Source organism: Scylla paramamosain, chromosome 40, assembly GCF_035594125.1.
Source record: "Scylla paramamosain isolate STU-SP2022 chromosome 40, ASM3559412v1, whole genome shotgun sequence".
NCBI lineage: Eukaryota > Metazoa > Arthropoda > Malacostraca > Decapoda > Portunidae > Scylla > Scylla paramamosain.
The window spans coordinates 663,620-683,437 of NC_087190.1; the positions used below are offsets into that span (position 1 = coordinate 663,620).

At 41.6% G+C, this 19,818-nt stretch overlaps 1 long non-coding RNA gene across 4 annotated transcripts; it reads right to left on the reverse strand.

Moving 5' to 3' along the window:
- Window positions 1–4,446: 4,446 nt before the first annotated feature.
- Window positions 4,447–16,849, reverse strand: LOC135092664 (uncharacterized). Of its 4 annotated transcripts, XR_010262982.1 has the most exons (4): window positions 16,548–16,848; window positions 8,194–8,370; window positions 6,908–7,827; window positions 4,447–5,291 (listed from the first exon to the last, which is right to left on the reverse strand). It is a non-coding gene; the product is annotated as an uncharacterized LOC135092664 (long non-coding RNA). The 4 variants fall into 4 exon arrangements; XR_010262983.1 differs by lacking the exon at window positions 4,447–5,291 and having other exon boundaries at window positions 6,350–7,827; window positions 8,200–8,370; window positions 16,548–16,849; XR_010262984.1 differs by lacking the exon at window positions 4,447–5,291 and having other exon boundaries at window positions 6,350–7,711; window positions 16,548–16,847.
- Between the last annotated feature and the right edge of the window lie 2,969 nt (window positions 16,850–19,818).

The following is a 19,818-nucleotide window of genomic DNA, read 5'->3' on the forward strand; positions in this document are numbered from 1 at the left end:
TTTGCCAGTAACACCATTGGTCGACCTTTCAAATGAGAGTAGAGATTGTTTGCTCATCCAGTAAGAAAGAGATGCAGAAGCCATTGAGAGGCCCAGAAAGCTTAAGTCTAACAATGGGCTGTTTGTCTACCTATCCACACACAATAGTTTTCTCTCATAATGATAAATAAAATAAAGTGTTAACAGTGAGACTGGTACGTGCCTGTTGAAGGGAGACAAATAATGACAGAGTGAGTCTCATGAAGCCTCGTCAAGCACCCATACTCTACCATTATGCCAGCACGCGGTCCTCTCACACCAGGATATGAATGTATACAAATTTATGATATCCTGTTCACGTATCGCCTTTCGTATCAACTTGCATTCACTTGTATCCACATAATACAATCCATACATAACCCATTCACGATATTACCCTTTTCATGAAGTACTGCCACATTTTTTCTTCAATGGACATCATATTAAAGGTAAAGACAGAGCCACTATTGCCTTTCCAGTTCCCGTGCCATCGCAGCTCTGACCTGGACTGAGGGCTGGAGTGGTCCCAAGACGACCGACATGCACCCCCGACGCTCAGTCTGCCTCGCTCTGTTCCTCAGTCTGCCTCGGTTTCGCCTCCTCGCTCCGATATTCGGCTTTTAGTTTAATCCCTACGGAAGCTTTTACTGCCAGTCCATCCTTTAACCCTCTGCTCACCTGTGTGTGTGTGTGTGTGTGTGTGTGTGTGTGTGTGTGTGTGTGGCGATTCTCATCCTTTTCGAGCTTTATATACTGCTTTCCTCCTTCCCCGTGTGTGTGTGTGTGTGTGTTACATATAAATTGCCACATGTAGGTCTTCTGATTTCAAACAGCAACCACTTTGTTCTAATCTTCCTTACCTACTTCAAAGAAATATACTTCAATAAATATATTCCTTCAAACACACACAAACATTAAATACTATAAAAAAAAAATTAACTTAAATCGGATGCACAGATAACCATTCTTCTATTTAGCTAACCCTATTCTCTCTATCAGTAATGCCAGTATCCTCTCCCACTCTTCTTCTCATCCAGAGTTCCCAACAGCAACATCATCAGTATATAATCCTTCTTTACATAAAAAGATGAAAAAAGTTGCCTGAGTCTTGAAACAATCCTCTTACAACTTGCACCCACTCTCTCTCTCTCTCTCTCTCTCTCTCTCTCTCTCTCTCTCTCTCTCTCTCTCTCTCTCTCTCTCTCTCTCTCTCTCTCTCTCTCTCTCTCTCATTGTGTAAGCCTTCAGCATAAGCCTTCTAACACATTTTTCGTCCTCCATTCCTCTTAATTCCAATGTTTATGTGGGTCAGTCTTTTGATCACGTGATTTTTATTTCATCAAATATGAGGTAAGGTACTTTTTTTTATGATACCATGCATGAAAACCAATTTGTTTTTCTCAGCATAATTCCTAACCTTTTTACGTAGTTCTCAAATGTTAAACCTCTTTTTACGTCATTATACGTATCAAAACCTTTCTTTACATTGCAAGAATCAAATCCCTTTTATTTCACCACCAAATATGAGATCAAAAAGAGATTAAACAAATTTATGTATAAGGATGATAAGTGTAAGTAAGTATGTTTCGAACAGGGATTACCACGTGTAAGACTAATGGCCTGTTGCAAGTTCCATTATCTTCTTGTGTTCTTATAAGAGACCGATAAACGTTTCATATCATCCCCCCCCCCAAGAATCAAATCCCGATCCATTTTACCACATTAAGACATGAAACACTATTTCACCACACTTGGAATTATTTATTTATTTTTTTTTTTTTTATTTCATCACTTGGAAATATTTTTTTTTATTTCACCACACTTTGAATCAGAACAACGTTTTACCTCACCACGTACATTATCAGTAACTCACCAAACAGTATATTCCGCCCTTCAACCCCGACGATTCCGCCACTCACTTAGCTGTCCAGTATCTGTCACATTCGGGAGCTCCACGCACACTTTTATTTCTTTATCGTAACGACTACTGTAGTCTCGCAAGTTTAAACCTTCTTCAACTTATTCATATACTCCCTAAAGTCTTTCAGAACTTCATAACTTAATTTCCTCCTCCATTCCGCGTATTTGCATGTGTGTATACGCGTCTGGGCTCTCTCTCTCTCTCTCTCTCTCTCTCTCTCTCTCTCTCTCTCTCTCTAGACAGAGAGAGAGAGAGACACACACACACACACACAGTAATAACCTTACCCACCACTTGGCAGGCTGAGATTCGCCCCCAGCTGTTACCGTCTCCCGTGAACATGTGTTGCATGGCATGTGAAAGTTTTCACCCTTAAATCATTGATCTGCCTACATCCCTTATTTTGGAACGCTTTGTTGTCTCAAGTTTTCAAAGGCCACACAGTTCATTAGTCTGGTTCTCAAGGACATTTTCACACGAGAATAACTATTTCTAGAATATAGGTACAAATACAATAACTAAACACATTTTCCTTGTATGTTATTTCTGTACTTTATATTTTTGGTCTGTTACAACGTTAAACATTCTACAAGTCTGCTGCTATTTGGAGACTTCGAGAATCAGCCCATACTTTTGGAGGCTTACAGTATATGGCCAACTCCGTCTGCTTATAATATTGCTGGGAGCAAAGCACAAAACTACCATGTTTCTCTACAACCTGTGAATCAATCAGTACTAATGCTTCACACGCCTACACATTCTGGGTGGAATTAACACCAAGCACACCCACCCTCCCAACGACCTTTCCTTCCCAATCGCTACATCTTTTTAACCAGATTCTTTACCACTGAAACATTTCAAACCGTACCATCTTTCCATCCATGATTCTTTATCTCTGAAGCATTTGAACCCTTAACACCTGAAACTTTCACGATTCATCTCGCGTTATTACACTATTCATATTCCCCGCCGCCACGCTCATTCACTCCTCATTATACGGCCCGCCACTGCTGCTAACTCATTTACTCCTCGCCGTTCTCACACGAATCACGCTGCTCTGACAAGCTAAACCTCCTCGATCTCCCTCACCGTTCATGTTATAGTCACACAAGTCGCTCATTAAAAAAAAATAAAATACTTCATGTTAATTTATCCACATTGCTCTGATGAAAAAGCATATTATATAGTACACACTACTGATTAAAAATATATAAAACCCGTTCATTTTCTACAAAAGTGTGATTTTTTTACTGATGGATTGAGGCAAGAATGGTGGAATACCTGGCTACCTTCCGTATATATAATTCATTACCTGCCTGCCTGCCACTTAACACACCGTCAGCAGCAAGCATGCACCCCCACACGTGCCGTTCTTGCCTCGCCTATCGGGTTATTATAACAGAATATTTTTAATGATGATCTGTAATACGGAACACTGTATATTGAACATTATACAGGACTTAAAAAGTACACCTAACGCAATCAACTTTAATCACTTCAGTGTAAAGTGACGCCCTGCAGGTACTAATTAGAAGTCCCTGGGCTAAACGCACCTTCAAACCTAGCCACCTGCACCACTTAATGACGCGCCACCTGAGCCCGTCACCTGAGCTTAAGGAGGAAGCTGAAAGGTAGGAACAATTAGGTATTAAGAGGGTGTGTATTTGAGAAGTTATTCACTTTGTAAAGTTCAATGAGAAGAGAACGGTTCTCATAGTAGATGACTGGTATAGATTTTGTAATCATTGTTACTGTCGAGTCAGTAAGGAGGTTAATAATTAGATACATTTATGGATCGGAGTGATAAGTGGGTTGATAAGAGATTAACAGCAAGATATCGGTTATCAAATAGAGTGGCAGGTGGCTGGAATACACTCATGATCAGACTGTGTGCCGACACAATAGGGAGCTTAAAGAATTAGATACGTTTATGGATTGGGTTGTTAGGCTGGTATAGGCAGGCATGTTTTATTACGCGTGTAGGTCTATTGACTTCCCTCGGTATGTTTTTGTGTCGTTACAAGCAACTTAAACTCACACTTTACCAGAAAACAGGGCGAAAGTCTAGGAGACTCGACTGCCGTGATAAGTCATACGAGAAGCAATATAAAGCAAACCACACATATGCAAGTAGATAAACACACACACTAAAAGAAACCAACAACAAAAGTTCAGCCCTCATCGTCAGATAATAATGGTAATAATGATATTTTGATAATAGTAATAATAATAAATCATTATTATTATATTATTATTATTATTAATTATTATCATTATCCTTATCATCACATATAAGAGTATAATAATAATAAAAATAACAAGAACAACAACAGTAATGATAATTTCCTAAGTCCCACGAGATTTTCCGCTTGAAATACAATGCTGTGTGCGCCTTGCTAAATGTACGGTAATGTTTTATGTAGAAGGTTTTACGTTAAATGTTTTGTACAATGGAATAGCAAAACACACATTTTATGGAGAGAGAGAGAGAGAGAGAGAGAGAGAGAGAGAGAGAGAGAGAGAGAGAGAGAGAGAGAGAGAGAGAGAGAGAGAGAATGAAATGACGTGTGCGCGTTTAATACAGCGACTGCCTGGTGCACATGTAGGGGAATAGGCTTCATGCAGCTTCCTTTATTTCTTCTTGCTATTCCTCTTCATATTTTTTCTTGCCATTATTCTGTTCATATTTTTTCCTTGCCATTACTCTATTCTTATCACATACAACCAAACTAATCTGGTTAATGAAGGGTAGGAACTACACAGTATAAGTAAACCGCATGAAAGTCTATGGTTCTAGACTACCGCGTTTCACTATAACCAAACATACGTGGCGAAAAAGAGAGGCTAAGAACCTCACTCATTTCGTAATACTACACCGGGAACGTACATGGGCCTGGATTGCCGTGTTCCACTACAAAGAAGCAAACGGATGCTGTGGAAAATAAAGAACAAAGACTTTATTTCCCTTCCCTTACGTTTCTCATGGACTTGTCATGTTAACACACAACCAAACGTGGTGGAAAATAAAAAAAGCACAAAAACAGTATTTATTTTCCTGTATGTCCTCATTTTTTTGTTATATTTTTAACACGTACAGCCAAAACAAGTCTTACGCGGAAAAAAAAAATAATAAAGCAGATCACAATGACCAATACAAAAAACAATATCGTTGGCCGCAAAATGGTCAGTAATCTGCGGGTGCAAGCCAGGCGGATGACCCTTTTTTGACTGTAGATCATATAAGCGGCGTGCCAACGTGGCGGAAAGCTGTCACGTCCAATTAAAAATTCATAAAAAGAACGCCGCACTTCAGAGCCATGCGGTGCGTTGCGTTGCGTTGCGTTGCGTGGCGCTGGGGACAAAAAAAAAAAAAAAAAAAAAAAAATTGGAGGCAAACACATTAGGCAAATGGAGGTAAAGGATCTGAAATAATACCAGGATTTTTTTCACTTCCTTTTACATGTTAAGGAAATGCATTATTCTGAATATAGAGCAACACTACGTACGGTATGTGCGCCGCTTCTGACGGCCACATTGCATACCACAGTCTCTACGTCATAAATAACGAGTACACATTGGTTATTAATTATTAGAAATACGAACAGAATAACTCTATTATCCTATCATCACAGATTTCTTTTGAAAATACGTATATATATAGGTCTCTTAATTTGACGCTTACATGATTATTTCAGCGTCACAACTGTCATACACTGCCACTGGAGAAAGAAAACTACTACTACTACTACTACTACTAGCACTACTACGAATAATAATAATAATAATAAATTATTATCATTATTATTATTATTACTATTATTATTAAAAGAAACAGAATCCCACATTGCAATAAAATGCGAGAAAAAAAAATCTATCATACAAAATATCGTACTACCTATTGTCTTAACGGAGAGAGGAGGCCGCCCAAGGGCACAAAAAATGGAAAAATGTTAGCTGAATTGAAAGACGAAAATTTCCAAGCCAGTGTCGCAGAAAGAAAGATAAAACACATGATACAGGAACACGTTTCACGAAAATTCTATACCGAATATTATATCGTACAGCACCATATCTTTAAGGCCAGTGTGGCAGAATTACAAGGCAGAGTGCGTGATATAAGAATGCAAGTCTTCTAAGCATCTACTATATACGAGTGTTATACCACACCATAACGTACGCTAGAACTTCAAGACCTAGAATTGCTAGAGAAACGCGCGAATGACAGAAGAATGCAAGTCCTCTAGGTATTACTCATAAGGAAAAAAAAATTAATGCAACATGAAATGCAGGGTCTTACATATTACACTAAATATCACACCTAAATATTATACCAAACAGCATAACGTGCACCTCAGTACCTAGTGTGGCGGAATTACAAGAGAAATCACACGTGAAATAAGAGCTCAAGTCGTCTAGACATCTATTTATTATTTATTTATATTCGGGGCGCCAGAATTACAAAGGGAAAGCACACGTGATAGAAGAATGCAAGTGTTCCAGTCAACGGAGTATAAAAATGTTACAAAAACTATATAAAGCTTCATAAATAGTGTACTAAATATTATATCTTATTCCTTCAAGACACAGAGTTGCAGAATTACTGGAAAATATACGTGATATTAATTATTGTCTTAAGTATTTCTTACATGAAGCAATGCATTAAAACAAATACACAAAGCCTCCGAAATATTATACTAAACATTCTATCGTATTATACTGTATACCATCAAGCCGCAGTGTCCCAGAATTAATAGGAAAATCCATGTATTATTCTTCACATGAAACAACGCAATATGAAAAAAAATAAATAAATAAAAAATAACGCTTCCTAAATATCATACTAAGCATTATACTATGTCATCAAGCACCAGTGTCACATAATTAATAGGAAAATTCGGGATGGAAACAAAAAAAAAAGCTTCGTAAATACTCGTATCATACTAGCATCGCATCGTATTATACTCGTACCTATGCCTTCAGCCAGAGTGTCGCAGCATTACTGGAAAACGCTGCCGAGAAAAGTTTAGCAGCAGCGTAAGTCAGCGTGGAAGGGAAGCTTTTATCTCGGCCTCTCGCAGGGACACTCCAAGGCCAGCCACTTCACTGCGGGACCTCAACATTTTCCCGGGCCTCTCTTGTAAGGTTCTGGCCCCGCACTGGATGGAGCTCCCGGCCGCCTACCCCGCCTCAAAATATTCACTCCACTTCTTATAGTTGAATATCTGACCAATATTTTTGTATTTATTTATTTATTTCATTTTTTTATTTATTTTTTTTTTATTTATTTATTTTATTATTTATTTTTTTTTTTTGGTGATTATCTTTCTTTTTCAATGGCTCGTCACAATTTAAATCCGATTCATTGTGTTTAGCCTTTTTTTTTTGTGGCCTTGCAAGATTTCAATGGGTGTTTACAATTGAAGCCCTTATTGATCGAAAGTTTTTTTTATTCTTTAAGTATTTGTTTAGTAATATGAAAATTTCAAGGTTCATCTTGCACTTGAATATCCGTCTTTGAAAAGTAGTATTTATTTATTTATTTTCATTCGATATCGTTTCAGCATTTCAGTTCGCTTCCTACTGTCCGTTTTCTCTCTCCGTTTTTTTTTTTCCCTTTTGTCCTTTTTTCTTTTTCTTTTTATCTCGCTTGCAAACCCGCCGCTCAAGAAGACGTATGAGTTTGCAGGGAATGAGGCGCAAGTTGAAGATGAAGACATCGCGGCTGCCATTCAGGAAGACAGGCACGGCAGGTCATGATGTGATGAGCGGAGGCTGAGGAAAGCACGCGAGGGGGTGAGGTGGCAATGTCAAGGTAGGAGGAGGAGGAGGAGGAGGAGGAGGAGGAGGAGGAGGAGGAGGAGGAGGAGGAGGAGGTGGTGGTGGTATTCCTAGAAAGAAATCCAGAATTGACTTAAAACACAATAAGAACAAAGTAAATACACAAAAAAAAATTATTAGGAGCTTAAAAACGTGGAAGTCAATTCATACATGATATAAACCATACCTTGAAAAAAATATATGAAGGTAATTGGAGAGAGGAAGCAATCAACGCTGATTAAATAATTCACATGATTCAGGCTGGGTTTGACGTTAAAAAATAGTCAGTCATGGAAGCAATCACTTAGCTTTTGTAAAATCGTATATCTCTGAAGCATCTCGTAAATAAAGAGTAAACCACAAATTAAGGTAAAAAAATTATCCTTTTAGGGCGAAATAAGAAATAACTGAATATCAAGTAATCATTTTGATCTCACTGTAACAGAAATCAGGGACTTGGAGGCGTCAGACGTCACCAAGTCGGTCATTAGTGGAGGTAGGCGGTCCCGTGACAGGCGGCGGACGCTGCTACTCACCGCCACGTTGAGTGAAGTCAGGGTGAGATATTGGAGGTTTTAGACGACATTTCGTTTGTGGGATAGGATTTTTTTCGGCTGGTGAAGAAAATCGTCTTATATTATACATCGACCTGCGTGAACACACACACACACACACACACACACACACACACACACACACACACACACACACACACACCCGGTAAAAGTCTGTTGCTGTTTGATTCACTTACATTCACTTGAAATCACCTTGTACAAGCTTCCTACACCTTTCTTTACGTACATTCACTTGAAATCACCTTGAAATCTTCCTCTATCATAATGTGGCTAATTTTCCTCCAGTGCTATACTTAAGTGTCAAGTACCGTACTTTAACGAAACAGCGTAATAAAGAAATTAAAAGTCTGTTGCTGCAATATGTTGACTTGGATCCATCTTGTTAATTAGTGACCACTACAGGCTACCAACATGTTTCTTTTTTATTATAATGTGGATAGTTTTCCTCCAAACCTAAGCACCTAACCTCCAAACCTCCGAACCTAAGCGTGTTACCGTTTAATATCCACTCGAATCCACATAAATTTCTTTAGCCACTGACCGCTACCTTCACCTTTATGGCTTAAATGGCAAATCCTGTACCTTAAGCACTTAGTAAACCAAGATTTCAAGCTCCTCGTCCCCCTTCCTCGGTAAGTTCTGGAAAATATTTTGTTCCCTATTCCTTCATCTTTCCCAAGCCTTGTACTCACTAAAGACAGGGAAACAAAACATCTCACTAATCAACTTTATTTTTCAGTTTAATTCCCATTGTGTCATGTCGTACATAATGTTCAATTACGTAACAAGAAAAAATACGTAATCAAGGATTTCGAAGGTACTTACTGTAAAATTTTCAGTTGCCTCAGAGAGAGAGAGAGAGAGAGAGAGAGAGAGAGAGAGAGAGAGAGAGAGGTACAAAAATAACGACATTAAGGGTTCAAAGAGCGGAAGACCTGGACGGAAAAAGGAATCCTCGAGGGCAAAGATTCTACGAAGAGAAAGAAAGAAATAGTGAAACTCTAACTTTGGTCACGTAGACTGAAGGAGACGGAGGGAAGGACGAGTGGGAAATCAGATAAGTACGACCTCAAATCCTCCTTTTTCTCCAGGGAGGCTCAGTGCCAGCAGCAGCAGCAGCAGCAGCAGCAGCAGCGCGCAGGGTACTCTGCTGCTACACACGTAGGCGACACCACACACGAGGCAATTGCAGGAAGAGCGGGAAAGACAACACAAGAACTTCATTTCTCGACATAATCTACCAGACGCCAGTATCCAGTGACAATGTACTGATTTCAATACTGTTAAATGAAGGGAGCATGTGAATATTTTATTTTTTTTTACCTTTCATGGTTATTTAGCGTGTCTAAAATCGTATTCAACGCACCCTACAACCCTGTGACAGATTGTACTGACCTTAAAACTGTCTAATGAATATGGTTATGTTATTTATCTAGGTCGGCATTTCTTTTTTTTTTTTTTTTTACCATTTAGGTGATATTTGGTGTATCTTATCACAAAGCAGTGTGATAAGTTTATTTTGTCTCAACAGTCACCTCCAGACATATACTGACTAGGTATTAGGAGGTCTGGTTTTTTAATCTCTCTCTCTCTCTCTCTCTCTCTCTCTCTCTCTCTCTCTCTCTCTCTCTCTCTCTCTCTCTCTCTCTCTCCTGCAGGTGATGGTAAAAATTCTGTACAGTGCTTCTAGTGACGTGAATTGTTGCGTATCGCAGTGAGAGGGTTAAGTTTTTTTAATCCACTTTTGCTAACTGGTTTCTGTACAGATGCAAGAGTTAACCTAGTATTCTCAGTCTTTTTTTAATCTTTCTGCCGTAAAAGTCTGACACTCCCTGCCAACGACTGTATTTCCACCTGCCTATGATTTCAGACCTTTACAAAAGAAAAGTTCCAAGACTTTTCACAATGTAATTCTGGACTTGTTTTTGAACGGTTTTCTTTAGTGACGGGGGCCATCAGTGACACTGTTTTTGTCGCATTGTGTTGCCCCTGGCCTGACCCCTTTTACAAATAAAAAAAAAGATTTATCGTTTTCTTTTAATGCTGGATAAATCGTGATATATGAGGGTGAAATTTTAAGTGCGGCATTTTTGAATAGGGAAGAATGTCCAGAAGTTCTCCAGTTAAAGGGAGGAAAGAGTCCAGATACTGGTTTACTCCTGTATGGCAGTGGGTGAGATGCAAAACAATTAAGGGAGAAAAATCTTTAATCGAAAGGCTTTTGAATTCACCGTGCTTGGTAAAGATTCAAAGTTCTTTTTTTTTTTTTACATAAATGGGAAGCTGTATCCTATACATGCTCGGCAAAGCCCCTGTATAGTCATCAACTGAAAGACGGAGAATAAAAAAAACGGTTGAAGGCGAGATGGTTGAATAAAAATGAAGAGGGAATAGTTGTCTGAATGCTTGTGTCCAGTAGAAGGACTCGATATTCAAGTTTTCGAGATCTTGAACAATACAAGTCTGTCGTGCGCCATTCGAGAAATGGAGGGAGCTGAAGTTGGACGCTCTTAAATGGAATAAAACAGACCTGAATGATTCTGGGTAATTAAACACAAACACCAATAACATGAACCAATGACATGAACCCACTACCTCACAAACTAGTGTTATTTTTAGTCCCATGATACGACTGTACATTAATTGTTGATCGATGAAGTCTACACACTGACCGATGAGTTTATTGAAAGAAAAGAGTGTTGCCTCTGGGAGACGTGGTGACCCAAGTGCTGCTCAGCGTTAGGACGACACGCGGCGCGATCATGGGACGGCCGGTGACCGAGGCCATCCTGGGAAGAGTAATGGCCAGCTTCCGCACTGCCTGTCCCGCCATTTGTCCTCCTCTGAAGGATATTTCAACCACAGAACACATGAGTACTGTCTCCGCCAACAATACATTTACTCCTCCAATACTGGGACTTCACTCCTGTATTTTATTGTTACTTCACTGCTTCTATATTTTATTGTTATTATCAATCTATGCTATAATTAATATGGGATACTTGTAACTTGCTCAAGAAGCCTAGAAAATTCATTCTTCCCTGCTTAGAGACAAAGTATTGCCTTAATGTGGCTTGAATTGTACAACAGGAAACCCGCTGCCTCAACGCAACACCGCCACCACGACAGCAATATCAACAACACCAGGCACAAAAAGAGTTCCTCCCACCAAGCCGTGCAGATCAGCGGGGTGAGGTGGTGCCTAAGCCTCCCTATTGATCTACGGCGACAGTTTCTAAAAGTTTTGTGCCCCGAGCGGCGAGCAGTGAGGGAGAGTCGGCCGCGGGGAGTCCTGGGCCTGCTTCCTTTGTGGCCTGTGAACCTCAGAGGGAGGTTTCAGTAGAGGGGTCAAGTACCGCCCGCCGCCTCGCTATATTCTTTACTTGTATAAAGCTGCCGTGCTGTGGACAGACACGTCATTCTCGAGTATCTTACTTGGTTATTGACCCTTCAAGTACTTTGCTTATCTGCCCGAGTATTCAATATTTTTTTTTCATTTATTTTGATTTCGTAATTAACTATTTACTCATTTGTTTACTTATCTACTTATTCATGCGTTCGTTTCATTGATTGTTTGCCTATTTAGTTACTTTTAAATGTGGAAACTGGTCAAGAACACGAGAAGATGCAGAAGAGCATTTCAACTGCCATTAAAAAAAAAAAAGCTCGAAAAGTTTAAGTGTTGAATGGTCGCGGTTTTATCCTCAAAATCTACCTTCTGTGGATGAAAGAGCGAGCGAGCGAGAGAGAGAGAGAGAGAGAGAGAGAGAGAGAGAGAGAGAGAGAGAGAGAGAGAGAGAGAGAGAGAGAGAGAGCAGCAGACAAACACACCGTACACAAAAAGAAAGACAGACAGACAGTAAATACAGTCACACAGACACACGCCTTCAAAGTGAAGTATCAAAGCGCTCTCTCTCTCTCTCTCTCTCTCTAAATCTACCTGTATTTTCTTTCTTTTGTAGCGCCATTACTGTTTTTTTAAGGTTCGCTTTGTATCGCCTGACCTGGAGAGAGAGAGAGAGAGAGAGAGAGAGAGAGAGAGAGAGAGAGAGAGAGAGAGAGAACTTTTTACCATGCCAATAAAATTAAGTACATACGCTACACACACACACACCCACACACACACGCCATAGAGAACGCTACACACACACACGCCATAGAGAACGCTACACACACACACACACACACACACACACACACACACACAGGCCATAGAGAACAAGAACAGACGAGCGAGGGAGGCGAGCGAGGAACCATGAAACTAAAAAAAGAAAAAAATATAACTTTCTCCACAGCAGAGAAAACACACACACACACACACACACACACAGAGCCATAGAAAGACATGATGCATATTTTTGAGAGAGAGACAGACGAGACAAAAAAAAAAGCAGATAAACACGACAGATTTTCGGAATTAGAGAGAGACAAACTCAGACATACAGAAATAGACGGACAGAATCTTCATGTTTTGCAATACTGGGGTAGTGTATTCCATCAAGCATCTCGCCAAATCACCGGGAGGAGGAGGAAGTTACTCTAATAAACCTACGAGAGAAATAACTTGCGTGGGGAGGGAGAAAAAAGTGAAAAAAATAAAGCTGGAGAGAAAGAGCAGTTTTTCAGTTCAGAGGATCGACGTGGCGCAGCGGTAGAGAGAGAGAGAGAGAGAGAGAGAGAGAGAGAGAGAGAGAGAGAGAGAGAGAGAGAGAGAGAGAGAGAGAGAGAGAGAGAGAGAGAGAAACAGTAGAGAGGAAGAATAAATATAGAAGATGGAAGGAAGGGATGGAGAGAAAAACGTGGGTGGGAAGGGTGCCTGAGAAGGAGAGAGAGAGAGAGAGAGAGAGAGAGAGAGAGAGAGAGAGAGAGAAAGGAAAGAGAGAATAAAGAGGAGAGAGAAGGAGAGATGAATAAGGGAGGCGATAGAAGGAAAGGGTGAGGAGGAAAAGTGGTTCAGGAAGGGCGCCTGAGGAAGAGGCGGGGAAATATTGCGAAGGGGAATGCGGGGAAAAAGAAAAGCATCTCAAGCAGAAAGGAAAGAGAGGGGAGGAAAAGTGGAGGAAGAACAGGGAAGCGATCTGAGGGAGAGAGGGAGAGATGGTGCGCGGTGATACAGAAGCAGGGATGGGGTGATGGGGGTGATGTGAGGCTGGGAGAGATAGGGGAGGGAGAGGGGAGACGAGGAAAGATGATGAGGTGTGTAGGGTACGAAGATAAGAGGGAATGTTTACATGATGGAAAGAGGTGTGTGTGTGTGTGTGTGTGTGTGTGTGTGTGTGTGTGTGTGTGTGTGTGTGTGTATACTCTTGTAATTTCAGATAAGGCATATATACCTGGGAACGGTCACACTTACTTCCATTCGTAATCTCTGGAGTATTTCATAGCAATCAATAGCTAATGACGGAATAGTTCAAGGATTATACAACATTAATTCGTAACCTTTGACAAGGTAATGGGACCTGAGCGTCTATCTTTACATACGCGTACGCTTTCCTGTGATACAAAAAAATGAGGGTTCAGCGTTCAAAATGATAAGCATGATGACGAAATTTTCTTTTGAATGGTCAGTCTGCTGGAAACGAACCTTTCAAATACAATCCCTTCTCTTACACATTCACCAGGAAAAATACACAGTGCGAGGCTCGGTGCAGACCACCCGAACGGCGCAGCTTTTGTTCTTTTGTTCCTTTACCTCCGCGCTCCAGAACTGATTCCCACACAGCAGCACCAATGCACCAATACTAACTGATCTGACAACCTCCGTGACTGATCTGATCAAATTCAATATTAACGGCACGAGGAGAGGATGCACAGCTGGGCTCGTTCACATTACAGAGCTGATAACACAAGGAAATCTTGGGACGGTTCCCAGGACGTGTGTTCGAGTGTAACCTTTGTGTCTTTTCAAGCATACGAGTCTATGTGGTTTTTCAAGCATACGAGCATTTCAAAGGTAAAAACTCCATTTCATAGCTATGAAATTATGAAAAAATATGCTATGATTCGTGATATTACAATATCTCTATCTTGATTTCACCAGGCGAAAATGTAGCTACATACCCGCCATTAACAACCTTATTACCGAGTTTGTTCATTTGCTCATCACTCATTCACTTATCACTCCACATTATCTGACAGGCGTTAAATTCCAAGACCCGCCACGTGCCTCGAGATCAGCAAAACCCGGGGATGCTAACACTGCAAAACCACACACAGCGAAGCAACGTAAAGTAGTAGAGTCTCGGGGCAGATGCTGAGTACAGCGTCTATTGCAAGCATGATGAAGGCAGCGAGTGAAGCGTGAAATGCGTGAAGCGAAAGCGCGGCACACGCCAGTACGGGTACACACAATAACGGAAGGTCTAGTCTGGCTGAGGAGGCAAGGCTGATATGGAGGAAATGCTGGCCTATGTTCAGAAACTCTCTGCTTTCCCACCATGACTATTTTCAAAGGCCACAGATGATTAACAGTATTCAAGAGTGTTTCTCCTGTTAATAATGTAGAAAATGTTACTCTGTCTCTAGAAGCATAAAAACACTCTTAAAAATCCTTTACATTCTGAAACTTTTTGTAATTACGGAAGGTGTGGTGAAGGGTGTCAGAATATGGTCCATTACCGCCTCCGTCACAACGCCCGGGTCATTGCAGCCAGCCAGGAAAGTATTACTCTGATAAATCTGATACAACTTCATGCTGCTGAGAACGAAATGTTCATTGCCACCCTGTTGCTGAGGCGTCTTGCGTTAGCTAGTCTTGTTCGTGGCACTAACACTGACAAACGTCTAACACCAGCAACATACTATAAAGACCAGCAACATACTATAAAGAATATCAACAACCAACACTGATATCGCTAAGGAAGCTCTGACACGAATAGAATTATACACCTGAGCACATCATTAGAATATACAGCGCAGTGTGGCGTCCTTGTCTAGCCCAGGTGTCATTCGTTATCCTCATTATATATCTATTTGTTATCTATTCTGCTCATGGCGTGTTGAAGAGGATAAGAACGATGCGACAAAACAACAGCCCCTGTAGAATACAATACATGACACGTTCTAGAGCACATGAACATAATTGTCAGTAGACCAGTAGTTTTCATCCTTGTCCTTGAATTTATCTGGTCTTAATTTTCCTATAGATTCTGCATTAACATCTTAATAAGTTGCATTTAGAGAAATCAGTTGGCTTATCATCCCTGTTCTTGAATTTCCCCAAGTAATGTTCCCTATTCATTCTACCCGAAAAATCTGACAACTGAAACCATCGTTGCTGGCTGGTTACAGTGGTGGTGATTGTTTTGGTTACCTTGTTAGTGGTGGTGGTGGTGGTTGTGATGAGGGTGTGTTGGTTACAGTAATGGTGGTAGGGTTGGTGATGGTGGAATTGAAGGTTACAATGGTGGTGGTGGTTGTTACAGCAGTGGTAATGGTGATGGTGATTATGCTGATAACGACCACCACGGCCATTATGATGACTGTCACGTCGTTCACACCACAATGGCAGCCACTCACGCACTCTCTCTCTCTCTCTCTCTCTCTCTCTCTCTCTCTCTCTCTCTCTCTCTCTCACTGACATTCAAGACAGACATGACCTTCGGTGACCTGCTCCAATGACCTCCCTCCTCCCTTCCCTCACCTCCTGACCTTCTCTTGACCTCTGCACCTTCCCTTGATACAATGCCCTTACTTCTTGCCTGACCTACTCTCTCTCTCTCTCTCTCTCTCTCTCTCTCTCTCTCTCTCTCTCTCTCTCTCTCTCTCTCTCATATCAGTATAAGAATATAGGAAGTCAAGCATGACTGTCACTGCATCACGCTGTCCCTTCAACCCTTTCCTCCCATGCCCTCCTCCCCTCAACCCTTTCCTCCCATGCCCTCCTCCCTTACAAGTGCAATGATACACGCGACTAAACTATTGAACAATGGTAACGACCAACAATCATTGCCACTAAATACAATTGCAAATAACAGCTTCAAACTATCCGTGACACCACTGCACGATATTCATATGTACAGCATCACGGAAAACACAGTAGCGGGGATATAAGCTGCCGTGGGGAGCGGCAGGCTGTGGGGGGGGGGGGGACTAGCATCAGTGACGTCACAAAGTCTACTTACCCTCAGTTATCATGTGAACACGTATTATGAAATAAACAAACAAAACATGGTGACTGCACACCAAAGACAACAAACATGAATCAACAACTTTACCTCGCTCCTACTGTTGTCCGGCGTCGCCACGGAGTAAATCAGACAGGGAACACCAGGCCTCCAGCACCACACTCCCTGCTGCCAGCGCTCAGTACCCACGCTCACTGGCTTCTCCCGGCAAAGTCAGCTCCATGGAAGCTAGAGAGTCTAACGCTTCCTTTGCCTGCACTACTGCAAAGTACAATTAACGACCACTACACAAACTAATGACACCGGTGTTCAATTACTGAGGTGTTTAACGCGCAATTCAGATGTCCACGTAACCGCACGGCGCCTCGGCCCTCGAATGGTGACGCCAGCGTGTGGGAGCTCCGCCTGGCCAATCCGAGACTCGGTTCGTTCTCGAGGTTCACTGCTTCGAGTCTTTCTCATACCTTTCTTTATTTCCGGTATCTGGTATGCCGGGATATGCCACTCAATTGCTGAATATTACACGGTATACAAAGGACGTATATGAGAGCATGAAAGGTCTACGAAAGGTTTATCTCAGCTCGGTTTCAAACATCTACGCTGACTTGAATCCATACCTCAAACGTCACATTGACAGATTCACCACCAAATTGTACTCCTGTAGTGTTCACGAGGTAAGTATGAGATTACACCTTATACAGAGAACATTTATCAGCATTGCAGGTTCAAGAAAGGCGAATTTTAGCTTGGTTTCAAACGGCAATCCATCCTGACCCGAGTCCTCAACTTAAAGCATTATGTTGCCAGATTCACCACCAAACTGTATACATGTACTATGTATGCAGTAAGGATAGGATTACACGTGTTTTCAATGGAGATATGATAGCATTACACGAATGTGAAAGATGTATATCAGCTTGGTTTCAAATGCCTACTTACGCTTACTCCAATACGTATGTGTGTTGAAGTGCCACGTGCCTGATCCACAACCAAAGTGTATTGTTGTAGTGTGTATGAAGCAAGGATGAGATTATACCTCATACAAAGAACATTCAACCGCATTGCAGGGTTAAGATTACACACTATTCAAAGGACATGATACATTATTGGACTACGGAAAGTAAATCTTACCAAACGGGATCCACCCTGACTCGAATCCCTAAGTTGAAGCGTCGCGTTGCCAGATTCACCAGTAGATATCAATTCAACGCAAATGGTGACCTCCCAACACTATAAAAGAGAACAGAGAATACATACTCTTATCTACTTCTAAGTCATCATGTATCACGAGTGTCCAAACAATGAATAGCGTACGAATTATTTGTTAGATGTTCATTTTCTTGAGGCAGCGGCGACTCGGCACATCTAGTCATCCTACTGAAACACTTCTGCGCCGCACCACCTCCACCAATCAAAAGGCTCTACGTAGTTAAAGTTACACTCATTTCTGAGGGTGTTTTTATGGTGCTAGTGACACGCTAACAAGATTTCCACATTATTAACAAGAAAACTTTTGAGAGAGAGAGAGAGAGAGAGAGAGAGAGAGAGAGATTTAACTTATTACGCATAAAGGCCTAGGCATAAAGGCATAAGCCTAGGTGACACCATATTCTGCCTCCTCACCAGAGAGAGAGAGAGAGAGAGAGAGTTTACATAAAAGCGTAGCTGCATTATTCCCAAGCATTCCTCGTGGTGACGCCTCCTCGCTCGCCCAGCATAAGATTTTTGTAAGCCACAGACAGCTTATGGCGAGACCTTTTCATGGTAATTTGGGTTGGTACGGGGAGCGCGCGATGGGCAAAGGCGAGGGGCGTAGGGAGGGAGGCATCTTTGAGATAAATATAAAGAGATGACACTCAGCAGCAATACGGCTCCTCCGCGCCACCTCGCAACCTCGCCTCCCCCTCGCCTCGGCTCGGGATAAAGATTTAACGCTAAACTTTCCCAGCACAATATAATGAGATGGAGAAATGAGCGCACACCAACCTGCCCGCCTGGCAGCCTGAGCCCGTGGTGTGTCTGTGTGTGTGTGTGCGTGTGCGTGTGAGAAAGAGAGAGAGAGACTGCGTTCACCACTCCCAAAAAGTATTCAGGCTAACAGCACTTGTCACCAAAGCTAGTAACACTCTCTCTCTCTCTCTCTCTCTCTCTCTCTCTCTCTCTCTCTCTCTCTCTCTCTCTCTCTCTCTCTCTCTCAACTATTATTAGAATCGTTAAGACAACCTTGAAAAACCTAATATTGTTCACTGGGGCTAAGGCACTAAAACATTTCAGAGTGCGCTTCATTTTGCGAAGGTTCATGGAATATTTACAACCATTCTGTCTGCAGTCAATTTTCACGTAAGTATTTTCATTTTCTAGACATCCTTCCTTCAGGGCAATCACACACAGAGACAGAGAAACACGTCTCTCTCTCTCTCTCTCTCTCTCTCTCTCTCTCTCTCTCTCTCTCTCTCTCTCTCTCTCTCTCCTTGTCCATAGAATAAGGGATTGGCATCATGCACGAGTCTCCCCCAGTTGTTTCTCTCCCTTGCGTCTTCCTCTGTGACTCCCATCCTTTGCATTTCTACCCATATTCCATCCCTTCATCTCACTCTGTCTCCCCCTCGTAGAAGAGATAGGAAGGAAAGCATGGAAAAAAGTGGATAGGAAAAGGAAGACTAAGAAAATATGAGGCTAAAAGTTAATAGATGAACTGCTTAAAGGCCTCCAATCTTTACCTGTGATCCTCCAGTCATGAAAGATACACAGTGCAATGTTTCAATAATTCCACGCCTTGGTCCGCCTCCTCGCAGCAGCAAAGGTCACAGCCAGTAGTTAAGGGACGTTGAACTCATCTAATGAAGACACATGGGGGGCGAGGCGACCATTTCACGAGGGCTAATGAACGGTGAGTCAATAGTAGTGATAGTAGTGATAGTAGTGGTGCACGCGAGGGTTGGAGAGAGAGAGAGAGAGAGAGAGAGAGAGAGAGAGAGAGAGAGAGAGAGAGAGAGAGAGAGAGAGAGAGACTATATGAAGGCAAAAAATTATTGATGGGTATTCACTAATCCCGAAAATGGTGGTGGTGGTGGATGGGATGATAGAAGAGGAAGAAGAGGAGGAGGAGGAGGAGGCGCGGAGGAAAGGAAAAAGGAAGAGAAGGGCAAAAAAAAAGCTACAACAACAACAACAACAACAACAACAACGCTTAGAAAGAGAAGGTAATTATAATAATAGTAGTGGTGGCAGTGGCGGTCTTCATGGTGATGGTAGTGGTGATGGTGGTGGTTTCATTCTTTCCAACCACTGAAGTACAAGACAAAAAACAGAAAAAAAAAAATCTTCCTTCACCAGTGTAGTAAGATCTTTATCTCATCTT